Source organism: Nelumbo nucifera, chromosome 3 (genome assembly GCF_055504915.1).
Source record: "Nelumbo nucifera cultivar China Antique chromosome 3, China Antique-T2T, whole genome shotgun sequence".
Lineage (NCBI taxonomy): Eukaryota > Viridiplantae > Streptophyta > Magnoliopsida > Proteales > Nelumbonaceae > Nelumbo > Nelumbo nucifera.
In genome coordinates, this window is record NC_142651.1 from 32,755,796 (window position 1) to 32,769,010 (window position 13,215).

A 13,215-nucleotide genomic window follows, 5' to 3' on the forward strand; every position below is an offset into this window, starting at 1 on the left:
TGTATCCAAAAATTTCTATAAATATGTATTTTTATTTTTTTTATTAATTGGATGTGGATTGCAAAATCCAAATATGATTACATAAACACCTCATCCAAATATGTGACAATCAAATTGAGCCATGAAGCTTCAAGTATCATTAATAGGCTTACCTGTTTGGCTAGATTTTTCTTTTTATAATGTTTTGTCTTTCCGATGTATCATTTTTGTTCATTTATCAAAGAAATGTAAGATTTAAATAGAAGGATTTGAATGAGGTGAAAAGTAGTACTTCAATTTACAATTTAAACTTCACAATTAGATATGGACAAAATTCAAAAATGAGTATTTTAGTCAAAAGAAAAGTTTTACAATCTTATTCATATTTTTAATAGTAGTGTAAATATAGAACTAAAAATGTGTTAATTTTCTTTTGTATTTCTATGTAAAAATAATTCTGATATGTTATACTTACTTTTTGTATAATACTATATTTATATGATATTATACATGTGCCTCAACATTTTTTTTTGCAAAATTTATGTATTATTTCATTTTTTTATATTTTATTAATTTTTATTATCTATTTATGACATTACATGTTAACACATTTGACCCAAAAGTTGAACTATTGATCTTTGCCAAATAGTAAAATAATTTAATTTTTGGCCATTTCAAAATAATGTATTTCATTTTCATTAACAATAAAATAATTATTGTTTATTACACTTATTTTTTTAATTTAATTAATAAAAATATCATATATGTGTCTAATTTTCTTTAATTAATAAAAATTTTATTACCTAACTATGACTTCATAGGTTTACCAATTTGATTTAGATGGTTAAATTGTTTAGCCACCACTTGGATAAAGAATGGTTTGGTTTTTGAGTTAGCTTTAAAATAAAAACATTGACATAGATCTATTAGTAGCATTTATTAGTAAAAATAACTTAAATGTAGCATTTTATAGGAGAAAATGAGAGTTAATACCTTAAGCATAAGATTTAATGATAGGGGATTAAATGAAGTGAAGAATAATAATTGAATTTACATTTTCAACCTTTACAATTAGAGATGGACTAAATAGACAAATATGTGCATTTTAATAGCTATTAAAGTAACTTTAAAGCTATAATACTGTGACCTTTATACCCCTTCTCAAACAAAGAAATAGAAGGTAATTTTAGTTAAAAAAACTTCCACTTTGCATCCACACTTTTATATATAGTATAGGTATACAATAAATGTTTTGGATTTAATGATAGTGGATAGGAGTTGATACCTTAAATATGGTACTTAGTAAGGGGGAATAGAATGAATTTTATACTAGTAGTTCAAATTATGCTTTTTTGCTTTTGTAATAAAGAGGGACCAGATCAACAATTAATAGGGGTATTTTAGTCAAAAAAAATTCTACAATCTAATTAACATTCTCACTTGTAATAGTAGTATAGATAAATACTGATTGTACACATATATAGTCCCACTACATAGAGAGATATCCATTTGTCTTGAACTAATAAACACTAACTCTTGCCAATTTGTCTTTATTGATTTCCATTTCATAATTTTATGCTTTATTATTGTTAATTTCATACTTTTACACTATCATACTTAATAAAACACACACAAAAAAAAAGACCAAGCAAGAAAATATCAATAAAAATGGATAGTCTATAGCCATAAAAGTTAAATTTAGGTTTCTTAGTCAAAGATCAAGAGAATTTGTGTGAACTTATGATTTAAGAAAAGAAAAGTTTGTCATTCATTCCTTTTTTTCTTTGATATAAGAAAAGAAAAAAACACTAAAGCAAACAAAATTGTCGGCTACTATGAATCAAAGTGCACATTAGAGAGGAGGTAGCCGCTTATTGAATTCATCATTTTCCATTCCATGAACTTAGTTGTGCTTGGCCTTGACGGACACAAATGGGAACTCTCTGTGCTCAGACACGGAAAGCCACCTTCTCCCACTTTCTGATGATATGCCCACATTTCCACACACAACCTCGCATGATTTGCACACTCTAGGGCAGTATGCAATGCGGTACTTTGGGCTAGAGCTGCTAATCCACTTGATCTTGGACTAATTTCTCACAGTTGAGGAACCTGGGTGTCATGGTTGTCCACCAATTGTGACATACCTTCTCCTTCTCTGTGATGATGGTCCCTGTGATTGTTGAACTTGTTAAACTATAGGCATCTCCGAGAATTTGATGTTCACATCTGTTGGCTCAAGGATAGTACTTGCTCCAGATGATGATGGGATTCCCACTCCGAGAAGCATCCTCCCAGTGGTTCGCTCTTTGGGAGTGAGACAATTCTCCTTTCCATTGAAGTTGATGCTAGAGAGAAAGATACATGTGTGCCAAAGTTCATTTCAGACCCATGCTGCCTCACAATTGATGAGCGAGATTTCTCCCTTCTGTCGAGTGACACACCGCCTCCACCATCTCGGATGGCTGAGACAATGTAGTAGGGTTGTCCTGTTTGGATCTCATTGCCATTTGTGTCCAATACCGATTGCTAATTCACTCAATCTTGAACCAATTTCTCACAGTTGAGGAACCAGGGTGTCCTGGTTGTCCGCCGATTGTAATGTACCTTCTTGTCCTTGGCGAAGATGATCCTTGTGATTCTTGGACCTGCCAAAATGCAGGCATCTCAGAGAATCTGATGTTCACATCGACTCAAGGATAGTACTTGCCCTAGATGATGATGGGATTCCCACTCCAAGAAGCATCCTCCCAATGGCTCGCTCTTTGGGGAATGAGACAATTTTCCCTTCCATTGAAGCTAATGCTGGAGAGAAAGAAACAGGTGTGCCAAATTTCATTTCGGAACCATGTTGCCTTACGACTGATGAGCAAGACCTCTCCCTTCTGTCGAGTGACACACCACCTCCGCCACCTTGGATGGCTGAAACAATGTAGCAGAGTTGTCTTGCTTGGATCTCATTGCCACCTATGTCCAATACCAATTGGTGATGAGACTCATGATGAGATGAGGCTATGACAGCAGACTGCATAATTGATGATAACGCAATCAGGAGAGAGGAAAACAAGAATGTAGTCTCCATTGGCTAGAGTGAAGATATTGCTGGTAGCTAGAATTAGAGGCTATATGAGAGTAATTGAGATTTGAGAGAGGAAGAGAGGGAACCCTCCCTTTTATAGTTAGGTTATGTTGCTTTCTTTCTTTTGCCACAACAATCCATTGAATACCCTACTAAAATCTCCTTTGTATAACAACATCATTTTAATTTAGCTTTATTTGGATTTATCCAATTCTAATATATGAGATATTGATGTGGCACAAAACAAGTGGCATCATCATTATATAATTATATAGGAACTCCTTGTAAGAAGGGGAGTAAAGTGAAAGAAATAGTAAAGTGCCAAGGATGTGTTGATTATAATTAATCAATCAATTTTTTTTTTTTGCAAAGTAAGGATGCACTCGCTATCCTTGTTAAAATAAATCTCTATCATTCCGTAGCGCAAACAAACTTGATATAAACAGGAGTGAAAAAGTAATTAATCCCCATTTCCCAAGCTCACATTTCACTTGGTGATCGCATGCTGACATGGTTTATGGAAATGTCTCGTCCCATATTCCTCCATGCATGATGCGACAAAGTGCAGACCCCATTAGAGATGGTAGTTGAAGAACACATATTATAATTCGCCTCCTCTAGATCAAATAACCCAATAATCGGAATGCTTTAATTTAGGATTCATATTGTATATAATATCATGTACAACGGAGTATCTCATCAGATCATGTTGGAAAACCAAGACCACCATCCCTTTTCGTTGGCATGCAAGATGTAGGAGTTCACATCTGCCCCCACAGAATGTGTTTCAAAAATGCCCCACATGTACATCTCAATGTACAATTCTCAATGTGCATCACGCGTATTTGTTACTGGAAAATGTTTTCAATACACGGTTGAGATGTGCTGTGGAACGTTTTTGTGAGGAGTAAATGCGAATTCAAGATGTAGTGCAGCTGCGGCCACCACCGACCACCATCTGATGAAAGGGCCAAGACAAGAGGAAGACATGAAGCAGAGAGAAATTACTTTATGAATGGTTGAAACAAAGAATATATGTCTCGTATAAATAGCTAGAGTGGCCTGGGCCATACCCAAATAGAGAGATAAATGAATAGAGCCCATATCCGTGCTAGAGCTAGAGATATGGAGTACATAGGAACTGCAAACAGAATGTAATAGATATCAGATAAGAGTAATTAAAATATGGTGTGCAGTTGGATTGAAATTTTGTATTTCAAGTATTTTTGTTTATAAAACTTCTTCTTATTTATTATATCTATTTTTCTTTAATATAATAAACATATATTATTTGAGATGTGCACAAGTTTTTGATAAATTTCTGTATTTTCTTTAAGTTTTTATTTCTATCTATTTTTGAAATTTTATTATATAATTTTGACATCAAGTGCCAGCATATTTGACTTGAAAGAGAAAATAATTTCATTTTTGGAAATTTTAATTATTCTATTTTATATCTAGAACTTGTTGTAAAACAATTCTTATTTATCACACTTTTTTTTGTTTAATATGACAAATTTATAACATTTGAAATGTGCCAAAATTTGCTATAAATTTTCTATATTTGTGCTTTTGTAATTCTATCTATATTTTATTTTTTTATTATTTAGTTCTGACATCATTGGTTTCACCCTTTTTACCCAAATGATTGGACTCTTATGGTGTAGGTTTTGCAGGTTGGGTCAAATTTGTGCTCAACCTAGGCCCAATCTTATGCATTGGGCCTACAAGTTGGGCCCAAGGTCAAGTTTGATTTGTCCAACCTAGGCCTAGCCCACATTGAAAATTGATGCATTCGGATTAGGGTTGGACTTGGGTTGGATAATCATTTCCATGCTAAATTTTGATATAAATGTACGTGTATATGTATACATATATGCAAATATATATATTTGTATGTATGTAGATAGTTTTGTCAGGCTCAAACTACCTATGGCTAGGAATGTGTGGAACTTGAAAAATAGAAGAGCCCTTAGTTTTGGGCCTAGGCCTAGGTTCGGTCCAAGGGCAAAAAATCCAAGTCAGTTTATCTAAAATTGCAAGAAGGATTGGTCCAAGCTAAGATGAATCCTGCTCAATTTGCACCCGCATCCATCATTGACCACCAATTGAATGGAAAATAGTTTTCTTTTTGACTTACTTTAAATTTTTATTTTATTTCCATCATTAACAAAAATAACTCCGATAACACTTATTTTTGTTTAGGGAAAATTCCTGATAGGTATCATGTACTTTAGGCCGGGTGCCAATTTAGTACTTGAACTTTAAAATGCGACAATATAGTATTCGAACTTTCAAAATGCGACAATCTAGTACCTACCGTTAATGGACCGTTAGTTATGTATATCACATGACTTCATGTGCGATTTAAGGCTTTTGAAAATGCCAAAATTACCCTTAAAAACAAAACATTGTTCATTATCTTTTTTTTTCTCAAGAAAATGAAATAGGAGCAGTGTCGAGATTATTCCGTTCTTGAAGACTTGGGTGAATTTGCATACGACTTGCCTATGCAGCGATAGTGTTAGTGGGGGGCTGTGCTTTTCTCGCGATAGCTGCATTTGCTTTGCACGCAAGGCTTGCACGTCTCATCCCTCGGCCAGTCCGACTTGCCTGTGCGGCAGGCATCGGCCTTTTCATTGCATTCATTGGCCTGCAGTCTCAACAATGCATTGGCCTTGTCGGGCCGAGTTCTTCCACCTTGGTGACCCTCACGGCTTTGCAATCGCTGATAATAGGTGGAGTGTGATGCACACCTATAGTAGGTAATGGTGGGCCACTGGGCCTTTTGCAGTTTACACAATTCACCGACTGACTATGATTCACTGACAATATATATTTTCCCACCTGAAAGTTCACCACAAAACAAAACTAGCGGCTACAAAAGTGATCTATGGCATCCTGTTTGTGACATTGGTTTCATGACCACTCTCGGTGACACCAACTACAAATATTTGAAGCAGGTGGTGGAGTTCCATAAAATCAAGAGCACTATTGGGGCTGTAAGTTTTAGAGGGTTCAACAAAAGTGAGGTCTTGGTAGTATTGATTACATTGCTCTACATGGATGTGTTGACTCGGTATGTTGCTCCGCCAGGTTCCGCCTCCTTCGTCACCAAGATTCTGCCACAGCCGGAGCAAGAATGTGAACTTTGGCAACCGTAGCCCGAAGCTGCACACTTTTGCGGAGCGACTTGTCTACATCGTTCTTTCTGCACTTCACCGGAAATGTGGTGTTCTGCTATTTGCTCTGTTGGTTTACATCTCTGGCATGTTGCTGTATATGGGTTCTTTGAGTCTTGAGGTCATTGCACCAGCTGTCGTTGTCAAACCGGCTCCGCTAGGTTCTCTTCCCCCGATTTTCCCTTCGAATACTGATGAGTGCTAAGATGCATTTAATTTGAAAGCCATTTGTTACATAGTTGTTGCTTTATTTACAGAAGGTTGATAAAGAAATTAGGTGACACTTGAAGGGCATTGTGTCTTTTCCCATAACACTTGATAACTGGTTAACAGCAGGTACTAGATTGTCGCATATCAAAAGTTCAGGTACTAGATTGTCACATTTTAAAGTTCGGGTACTAAATTGGCACTTCGCCTAAAGTACAGGGTACCTATCGGGAATTTTCCCTTTTGTTTATTATGATGAAATACATAATACTAGAGATGTATCCAATTGTTATCCTACATTTTTATCCGATTTGACCTAAAACGTTGAACCATTGATCTACTGCAAGAGTAGTAAAAATGGTGTTGTTTTTAGTTCAGTTTTAAATTTTGTATTTTATTTCCATCATCAATAAAAGTATTTCTTATTTACCAAAATTACTTTCATTTAACATGATTAGTATATAATTTTTGAGATGTGGCTAATTTTTTTGTAATTCTTATATTTTTATTTAATTTTAATCCGTTATTATTTAATTATGAGACCATTGGTTCAACCATTTAACCCAGATAGTTGAGCTATGTACTTGCCACATAAACATAAGGACAATTTAGACTTTATGATAGTTGAGCTATGTACTTGCCACATAACCCAGATAGTATAGATTCAATTAATAAGAGGGAATTAAATGAAGAAGGGCCAGAGATAAACAATTCATAAGGCTATTTTAAAAGTGGTATAGATAGATACAGATATATTGTACATATATATAATCCCACCATATACCATCATATCCATTCGTCTTAAAACTCATAAACACTAACGGTAATGCCAATTTGCCTTTAGTGATTTCATTCCATAATTTTATGTTTTATTACTACTAATTTCAGAATTTTAGATTTTCAAGAGGAGGTCTATAATAATTCATAATATACTGTAAGCATTTGAAACATTCATATGCTTGAGTTAAGTTCAGCTAGGGTTAGGGTTGCGTTAGGGGCTCAGAACCTCATATTGAACTGGATTGGGCAGTTGAACATTCTCACGGTTTGAACGGTCTAATAAACCATATAACCACTAAAAACCATGGCCTACAAGTTTCTTATCCGGTTCAAATCAGATAACATTGCAATAAACAAAATAACAAATAGAACTAAATAAATAAAAGATCAATGAAAAGTCCGCCCTTCATTCCTTCTTTTGCATTGATAAATGCTCATTCAATAAATTTTGGTAAAGAAAAAATCACAAGAATAAAAACACTAAAGAAAACAAACTTGTTAGGTGCTACAAATCGTTTTCCATGCCATGCACTTGGTTGCGCCTAGCCTTGACTAACACAAATGGGAACTCTTTCTGCTCAGACACGGAGAGCCACCTTAATTCTCCCACTTCTGACGATATGCCCACATTCCCACACACAACCTCACATGACTCGCACTTGCTAGGGCAGTATGCAATGCGATACTCTGGGTTAGAGTTGCTAATCCACTCAATCTTAAACCAGTTTCTCACAGTTGAGGAACCCGGGTGTCCTGGTTGTCCACCAATAGTGACATACCTTCTCCTGCTCTATGATGATGGTCCCTGTGATTCTTGAACTTGCCAAGTCTACAATTAATAGTGGTATTTTGGTCAAAAAACATTATAGAATCAATACCTCATTCCCACTTTTAATAGTAAGTATAGAAAGATATAGATCGTACATATATGTAGTTAGGAATGGCAACGGGGCGGGGCACCCCCTCTCTGTCCCAGCCCCGAAGTCAAGATACTTTGCCCCGTACCCGTCCCGTCCCCGGTGGCGGGGCGGGCATCCATTCCCCATCGGGGATGCGGAATCCCCAAATTTTTCTTGCTCCAAGGCAACTACTTAAAAATTATTTATTTTATGGACAATTTATACATAGGATATAGGAATTTGGGGTATTTTAGGAATTGATTTATAATACTTTAGGGGTAATTCAAAAATAAAATTATGGGATCATAGGATTTTAAGAATTTAGGGAAAACTGAGAGATATTTTAAATATCAATGTTAAACCTAGAGATATTTTACTAATTTACCTTCGAGTTTGGGGTGGGTTTAGGAACAAATATTTTCCCCGTCCCCACCCTGTCCCTGTTTAGGGTCGGGGAAAACCCGCCCCGTTCGGGGCGGGGTGGGGCCCCAGTTTTATGCGGGAAATTGCCATCCCTATATGTAGTCCCACTATATACCATTATATCTATTTGTCTTAAACTCATATACACTACATGTAAGGCCAAGTTGTCTTTAGTGATTTCCATTCCATAATTGTATGTTTTATTACTGGTAATTTCATAATTTTAGCTTTTCAAGAGGAGATCTATAATAAATAATAATAATTTGTAAGCATTTAAAACATTCACTTTTATACTTTTGTACTAACTAGTAATTAAACACATGCATTGCATGTGATGAATTTTTCTTCATATTAATTACTTGAATTTTAGATATACCATAGTTAATATAGGAATTGAAAATTAACAAAAGTACCAATATGTTTAAAAATAAACTTAAATATTTATTATTCAATTATGACATCATGGGTTTCTTTGAAAAGGATTACTGATCCACCATCTAGGTAAGAAAAACAATTTTCTTTTGGATTAGCTTTAAATTAGGGAAAATTATAGTCGGAGTTGGCTGCATATTTAAAATTAGGCGACAAATTTCCATCTCTCTCTCTCTCCCTCAATCTCCCTCACACTCTCTCACTTACAGTCATCTTTATCTGCTCAATGACTATGTGATTTGAAAATAAATAAAAATGGTTTTTGGTTTTTGTATTTACGTTCTCTCTATCAATTTATCTCATTCTCTCTCACTACCCATCATTCTCCCTCAATCTCTCTTATTCTCTTTCTTGGTCGATCTCTCATTCTCTCTTAATTTCTATTGTTCTCCCTTAGTTTCTCTCCTACTCCCTCTCTTATTTTTTTATTTTCTTACACACTTATATAACATTAATCAAAATGTATAAAAGAGCATGAGACCAACTTGGTATGGTTCAAAAATTATTACACCAATTTGATAAAAATTCGCAAGAATCTCTTGGCTAAGAAATTTACACTTACTGGAGAACGATAGAGATTGAGGGAGAATGAGATATTGACCAAGAGGGAGAGTGAGGGAGAAGAATGAGAAAAATTGAGTGAGAGGGAGGTTTTCATTTGGCTATAGATCGAAGCTGAGAGAGTATGAGAGATAGAGGGAGCAGGAGATCAAGAGATGATTGTGAGAGTAAGAGAGAGAAGGGAGGGAGATCGAGAGATAGAGGGAGTGGGTGAGAAACTAAAAACCTATTTTAGGTATAGGTTTTTTGTTGTGTCCAATATGAGCTAAGAGTCCCATGTTGGCAACAGCCACATAAGCCTCCAATGACATGGCAGGGGTTTTTATAATTTAAAATGTAAACTCGGTTGTCAGAGTGTTGTTGGTTTCTGAACCAACCTGCAACCTAATTTTAAACGTACAACCGACTTTGACTATAATTTTTCTTTTAAATTATATATTTCATTTACATTATTTAAAATATTTTTTACTTATCATGCTTAATTTTTGTTTATCTATGGTATCATTTGACTCAAACCACTAACCCACCATCTAAAAAAAAAAATTGTTTGATTTCTAGGTTGACATTAAATTTTGTATTATATTTCTATCATTGATAAAATTATTTCTTATGTGTAAAACTTTTTTTTTGTTTAATATAATGAATGCATGATATTAAAAATATACCCAATATTTTATTTTTTATAAATATGTAACATTAGATATGTGCCCAAAATTTTCTCTATCCTTTTTTTATTGTTGTGTTTCTTTATATTTTTTATTATTAAAAATTTTATTATTCGACTATGACATCATTTCATTTATAGGTAGATTTTGATTTTTGCATTCTACTTTCATCATTAATAAAAATACTTCTTACATTTCATAGTTATTTATTTTGAATTTTTATTATTTAATAATGTCATTATTTATTAATCCATTTGACCCCAAATAGTCGAATTGCTTACCCACCACTAGGAGGGAAGAAATTGGTTTTGTTTTCAAATTACTTTTCAACATATTTATTTTTATACTATTAAAATTAATATTGTGGATTTAATTACGATAATTTAATGATGAAAAAAATATTTCTTAAATATAGGATTTAATGAAAGGGAATAGGAAAATATTTTTATTTCCGATTGGTTTTAAATTTTACATTCCATTTCCATCATTAATAAAAACATTTATTATTTATCATACTTATTATTGTTTAATATGTATGTTAAAAATGTTCCAATTTTTTTAATTTCTATTTTTTCATTTTATCTATTTTTTAATTTTATTATTTAATCATGGAAATATTGATTAACCCATTTGACCCAAAATGATTTAATTTCTTACCACCACCTAGATGAAAACACTATTTTTGTCTGGTAGATTTTAAAAGTATAAGCTTTTATGTTATTGGAATTATTAAATTATTAAGTATGGATTTAATTTATAGAACTTAATGATGAGAAGAAACAAAAATGACTTAAATATATGATTCAATGCCCATGAATACAAGTTAATAACTTAAATATTGGATTTAATGAGAGAGAATTGAATGCATCAAATATCTTTAAATTACCTCTTTTGAACTCATATATCAATAACTGATTACCCTATTTGCCCTCATTTTTTATCAATAAATTTAAATATAGAAGGGTAGTTTTGTCCATAAAAATTTCTAGAAATTGTCTTGAGGCCATTGGTGCTTTTTAAAGTAGTATAGATATACACAAAAAATAAACATCAAGAAATGAAATATCAATAAAATATGAACTGTAAATGGCCATAAAAATTAAACTTAATTAGGTTGGCGTCATTGTATATGGCCATAATAAATTATGTTTCTTCGTCGTTGTCGTCGTCCATACTGCTGTTACTCGCCTTCATTGTTATTTCTTCTCCTCTTCCTCTGCCACTTCTTCTTCTTCTTCTTCGTCTTCTTCTTCTTCTTCTTTGTTTGAACCCATGTTACTCGCCTCCACTGTAATTTCTTCTCCTCTTTCTCTGCCAATTCTTCTTCTTCTTCTTCTTCCTCACCAATTCACTGATCCCCATTTTTTACAGGTGTGTCGTGCGGACTTCGTTTCTTAGGTATGGCATCTTAAACCCCCATTTAACCATTTTCAAGTTATTTTTTTTATCTTCCTTTGTGATTCAATTGATGTATATTCTACTTTGAGTGTAATTAAACCCCCATTTATCCATTTCAAGTTAACATTTGTATTCCTCCCTTTCTCAATGGTCTATTGATTGAGAATTTTTTTACCAATGTCCTATGTGGGGAGGTGAAGATCCTCAAACTCAACTCTTCATCATGAAGATTGTATCTCTTAAATTACTGAAAATGTGTGTATTTTGTTAAATAGGGGCATAATAATAGCTTCTTTTGGGTAGATGATGATGAGGCAATACACACATAGGCTTGTTTAGTCACCAAGAAGTGCATTCAAGACTGATCTATCAATCAAGCCATGGATGATATGGGCATGTTGTGGGTGCATCATTATGTTGCATGACTATTGGGTTATTAATTTGCATAATGGTGTTGTTATTCATTACATTTAGCATGTAGTGTGGTGTATCTGTTAAAGTTTTTTTTTTTTTAATGTGGTTTAATATTAGTTAGATACAATGTGAATAATTTTATGATAGTATGTATTAATAAGCTGAAATACTACATTTTAATTCTAGCCAATATGATGGTGCCATGTGTATGTAGAAGTCAAAAAGTAGATACCAAACACCCATTTCATGCTTTTACTTCAAAAGGCATGTTTCTGAAACAGATTTTTTTTTTCTTTTTTTTTTGATTAATGAAGAAGAGGGGCTACACAAGATGGTGAGTAGCACATCCCAAAATATCAGAACAAGAAACAACTCTTAAAGAACTGGTAAGAGAGGGAAAAGATACAGCATTGGAATGATTCATCAAAATGCATGGGCATCCCTACAAACACAACTGAATGAATTGGCACGACGGACATCCCTACAAACACAAGACATTACACCTGCACATTGTGTCCAAATATCCTCATAAATGACAATGGAGATGTTCTCAATGCATGCACGGCTGTAGTAGCATGTGGGTAGGGGATCCTGGATTAGAATCATGGAACCGGATCTGCTCCTCACACATAAGCACATCCACTGTGTATTAGAAATATTTTCCATGAATAATAACTTATAAGTATGGAAGATATTCCCAATACATGGTAAGATGTGCGTATGAGATTGGTGTGAGGCACCCCTCACTGCCCTAGAGAGGATTCAGAGAGCAGCCCTTCCACCTGCCAAAACACGAAAGTACTGTATTTTTTACTATTTTTTGCTTAATAGAATTAACCCAAATCTGCTGCAAGCAAAAAGCATATTAGTTATTAGACAATGAGAATATGGCATCCAGTCCTTTCAATGAGATCGGAGGGGGGTTGTTTCCAATGAGATCGGATTCGGTCGTTACAAAAATGTGCTCGCACTGTATTTACAAACATTTGCAGCTGTGCATTGAGAATATTACCCCATAAATACATACAAATAGGAGTGAGATATTCCCAATAAATGGTGAGGACTAAATCCAAGTTAATTTCCAATGTGCCGTTGGTTTAATTCCATTGAAGAATTCACAAATGTAAACCAAAATTGCGGGCAGATTAAGAGTTAAGACCCACGTTTCAGACTCATACCTAAAAAAAAGGCCTGCA

At 34.0% G+C, this 13,215-nt stretch overlaps 1 pseudogene; it reads right to left on the minus strand.

The window, feature by feature from the left end:
- Positions 1-1,882: 1,882 nt before the first annotated feature.
- Positions 1,883-3,061, minus strand: LOC148801099 (kunitz trypsin inhibitor 5-like; annotated as a pseudogene).
- Between the last annotated feature and the right edge of the window lie 10,154 nt (positions 3,062-13,215).